Source organism: Terrapene carolina, unplaced genomic scaffold (genome assembly GCF_002925995.2).
Source record: "Terrapene carolina triunguis isolate 2854851 unplaced genomic scaffold, T_m_triunguis-2.0 Scaffold111, whole genome shotgun sequence".
Lineage (NCBI taxonomy): Eukaryota > Metazoa > Chordata > Testudines > Emydidae > Terrapene > Terrapene triunguis.
The window spans coordinates 5,014,612-5,019,537 of NW_020664462.1; positions in this window are offsets into that span (position 1 = coordinate 5,014,612).

A 4,926-nucleotide genomic window follows, 5' to 3' on the forward strand; every position below is an offset into this window, starting at 1 on the left:
GCTCCATGTGCTGCAATGTAGCATTACTGATTTCAATAGTTACAGCATTTTACATCAGCTGCAGGTTTTCCCCCAGATCACCTGGTTTCCTGTTTGAAGCTCTCTGGCTAATGCCCCTCATTGCTGGATTCTCTGAGCACCTGGTGGGGTTCAGGCTATTGCCCCTGGTGTGGGGGGGGGGGAAGCCGTGAAGTTTTTTTCTTTTACGTGACAATGAGTTTTTTATGCCTTGAGCCCTAGTCCCTGCCCCCATTAACCAAGGCCCCAGCTGCACACACGTGTCACCACGCCGATGGGCCGTACAATCCTTCACGCCAGCGTAGTTCGAGCGAGGCGGTGTTGGGGGGTGGCCAGGCGGGTTGCACTGGGGCTGGACCTGAGCCAGAACGTGGGTATAAGTGGGACGGGAGTGAAACTGGCACCCATTTGGCATTGAGTGGGCCGGGTTCCCTCCTCCGGGCTAGCGCAGCATGGCACACCATGAGGGGAAGTTGGCTTTACGTCACCTTCATGGTCTTTAGATTCTGGGGCCAGCTGGGGATCAGTCTGAGGCCTGCCCTAATCACAGCTGTCTGCCTATATCCCAAGGGGCAGTTTTGGCAGCTGGGGATCGCTAGAGCACGGAGACAGCCTGGCCATGCCCCTTTTCCCCTGGGAATGTCTCCTGTGCTCAGGGCCTGGAGGCAGTGCAGGGTTTACAATGGCTCCAGTGGCTCCATGGAGCCGGGCCCATGCTCAGAAGGGGCCCCGGCCTGCTCCATTTGCACTGCGCCCCGAGACCCCGCTGGTTCCCTCTGCCCACCACTTGCTCCTCTTGGCCTGCCCGCCGGCTGGCTGAGGGCTCTTCTTTGCCCCCTGGCCCCACCCCCCTGCAGTTGTGGTGGGGCTGTGGGCAGAGGTGGTGTTGTGCAGGGCACTGTGCATTTGTGGGTGGGTCTGGGGGGGCGCTGGCCATAGTGGGTCCAGGGGGTGGGGGAGCTCTGGCCATAGGGAGTCGGGAGGATGTTGGGCGGGGGGCCTGTGTGGTGTGGCATAGGCCCACCCCCGAGGGAAAGGGGCATGCTGGCAGCACAGGGCCGGCCAGGCCACTGTGTGTCTGGCAACTGCCAGTTTGTAAATAGTGCCCTCGCATTGGGCGGAGCAGGGTTGCCCTTGCCATACCATGCCCCATTGCCTCTGGCTGGCCCCTTGCTCTGGGGACTGACCTCCCCGTGCCATGCTCCATTGACTCCATGGTGGCCCACAGATATGTTTGGCGCCGGCCGGGCCCACAAAAGGTTTAATCTGGCCCTGCCTGCAGGGTGTGGCTCAGAAGCTGCTCTGTGGCTTTAGACTGCCCACGGATTCCCCTTCTGCCAAGGGAAACCCCAGCCAGCCAGTGATGCTGGATTTCTGTCTGCTCTGTGCCACCAGAGCGGGGCCCAGTCGCTGTGCCCAGGAGTGCCGCGTCCACCCCCAGGGGCAGAACGGAGGTGACATGAAACATAACGCTCCCCCCTGAGAGTGTAAAATAAACGAATGGGTCCTGTCTCCATCTTACACTCCCTGTGCTGGCCATGCCACCGACTTGGCTTCCCCTGGCACCGGTGTCGCCGTGAGACAAGGGAGGACGCCTGGCATGACAGCGGTGTAGCTGAGCGCGGGATTGGCCCCCACTGACTTCGACAGCAAGCCTTGCTTGCTGCAGACTTGACTTAGGTTCATGGCGTCAAATATGCCTGAATTTCTAGATGTTTGTTCCTTATTGTGTTTAAATCCTGTTTTAAAACGGATTTGTCCCATGGGACAGAGACACCTGGGACGGGAACAGGGCTCCCCACTGCTGCAATGCGTCTCCGACAGCCCCGTGGATCAAACACTGAACGTGGGGGTCAGGAGATGGGGGTCTAATCCCAGCTGTGCTCTGGCCAGCCGTGTGCCTTTGGGCAAGTCACTTCTGTGCCTCTGTTCCCCATTTTGGGGATGATGATAATGACCGTCCCTTGCGAAGCACAGTGAGATCCACAGATGGGGAACGCTATAAAGGAGCTAAATGTTGGACTTTCAGCACCGTTATCAAGCCACGTCTGACCGTGCTGCTGCCAGGCAGGCTTGGGCACTTTGTATAGGAACTGAGGAGTCGGCCCCTTGCCGGCGTCCAGCCAAAAGAGCTTGGCAGGCCACAAAAGAGGTGACTAGAGACACTTTGTATAGAGCTAATTCCACACCACACCTGCTCCCAGACCAGTGCTTTAATAGATAGGTCCCTCCTAGCCATAAGTAATGGAGCACCTGATCACCTAATTCAGAGGTGAGCAAACTACGGCCCAGGGGCCGCATCTGGCCCTCCAGATGTTTTAACCTGGCCCTCGAGCTCCCGCCAGGGAGCGGGGTCTGGGGCTTGCCCCACTCCACGCGGCTCCAAGAAGCAGCAGTATGCCTCCCTCCAGCTCCTATGCATTGGGGCAGCCAGGGGGCTCCGCACACTGCCCAAAGCGCTGCCCCTGCAGCTCCCATTGGCCAGGAATCGTGACCAATAGGAGCTGCAGGGCGGTGCCTGCGGACGGGTGGCGCCTGCAGACAGGGCAGCGCACAGAGCCGGAGCGGGGAGATGCTGCTGCTTCTGGGAGCTGCTTGAGGTAAGCGCTGCCCAGAGCCTGCACCCCTGACCCCCTCCCGTGCCCCAACCCCCTGCCTGAGCCCTGATCCCCCTCCCACCCGCTGAACCCCTCAGTCCCAGCCTGGAGCGCCCTCCTGCATTCCCAACCCCTCCTCCCCAGCCCCACCCCAGAGTCTGCACCCCCAGACGGAGCTCTCCCCCCCCCCCCCTGCATCCCAACCCCCTGCCTCAGCCTGGAGCCCCCTCCCACATCCTGAACTCCTCATTTTTGGCCCCACCCCAGAGCCCTCACCCCCTGCCGGACCCCGCACCCCAGCCACCAATTTCATGAGCGTTCATGGCCCTCCGTACAATTTCCATACCCAGATGTGGCCCTCGGGCCAAAACATTTGCCCACCCCTGGCCTAATTGCTTTGATCAAAGTCAATCCATTCTGCACAGCTGATTGCTCATTACCGCTCCTAACCGTTTTTTTAATTGCCCTTTGTCCTAAGTCTTCCCCTGAATGAAAGTGCCACAGTGCTCCAAGAAAGATACTCTGGGCCAGAACCTCAGCTGGTGTAAATTGGCATCGTCCCAGCTGCATCTGGTTTCAGTGGCGCTCTGCTGATAGACACCATCTGAGAGACTAAGGCCTGGTCTACACTACGACTTTAATTCGGATTTAGCTGCGTTAATCCGAATTAATCCTTAACCCGTCCACACAACGGAGCCAGTTACTTCGAATTAAAGGGCGCTTAAAATCGATTTCTGTACTCCACCCCGACGAGCGGAGTAGCACCAAAATCGATTTTGTAAATTCGAATTAGGGGTAGTGTGGCCGCACACCACCGAATTAATGTGGTTAAAAACCGAATTAATGTGCTTAGTGTGGCCGCGCACAATCGAATTTATACAATCTGTTTCCCAAATTCAAATTATCTAAATTCGAATTAATGTAGATGTACCCTTAGGGTGACCAGACAGGAAATGTGAAAAATCAGGACAGGGGGTGGGAGGTAATAGGAATCTATATAAGAAAAAGACCCCAAATCAGGGCTGTCCCTATAAAATCGGGACATCTGGTCACCCTAGAGAGACTCAGCCCACGTCTCACCACGAAGGGTGCCCCCCAGCGGATTCTGATGGACGCCGAAGGGAGAGAAGTTGACGGGCACCCCCTTTGCACAGAACAGGCCCTGCCTCCTGCCATCACAAAACGGTGGCGTGGGACTCCCAGTGTGCCCGAGAAGGCCGTTTCTAAGGTACGCTGGTCCAACAGGCAGGACAAGACCCAACGTCCGGAAGCTGAAGCCAGACAATTTCAAACTGGAAATAAGGCACCAACTTAACAGCGAGCGCGGCTAACCCCAGGAACAAGCTCCCAAGGGCAGTGGTGCATTCCCCAGCTCTTGCTGCCATCGGATCACTTCCCGGGAGGTGACTGGGACTAAAGCACAAGTTGGCATGCTCAGAACAGGGGTAGCCGGGTGGAACACTGCGGCCTGTTACACACATCAGACTAGATGCTCATCTAAAAGCTAAGATCGTGACTAGTTCTCTCTGTACAACCAACCGGCAGTGAGCAGCCCTGAAACGCCCCTCCTCTCCCTCTCCTGCCCTTATAACCAATTTCTGCCCATTCCCTTACACCCCAACCAGCCTGCCTCTATGGGAGAGCACAGACCGAGTTCAATCCTTGAGGGGGCCATTTAGAGAACTGGGATAAAAATCTGTCTGGGGATTGGGCCTGCTTTGAGCAGGGGGTTGGACTAGATGACCTCCTGAGGTCCCTCCCAACCCTGATATTCTATGATTCTATTCTGGTTGGGTTACACATGCAAGCAGAGTGGAAATGAGGTGTGACAGCGCCACCTACAGGCAATGTGTACACACAGCTAGTCCAGGTAAGAGTATTTTGCCCCAGCTGTGGCAATACCTTCCAAAGGGAGGGCACCACTGAGGGTGGCAAACCAGTCTGCGCCTTTCGAAGCATTGGGCGCTGAATACCTAATTGCTGATGCTAGCGGTTCAAGTCCCAGCAAGGTCAAGCCAACTCTGTGGAGTGTTCGCGGGGTAGGTAAATTGAGCAGCATGCAGTTTTCAGTGTTAGGCCTGGTCTACACTAGGACTTTAATTCGGATTTAGCTGCCTTAATCCGAATTAACCCTTCACCCGTCCACACTACAGAGCCAGTTAATTCGAATTAAAGGGCCCTTTAAATCGATTTCTGTACTCCACCTCGACGAACGGAGTAGAGCCTAAATCGATTTTGTTAATTCGAATTAGGGTTAGTGTGGACGCACACCACCGAATTACTGTGTTTAAGTTAATGGGGTAGTGTGGCC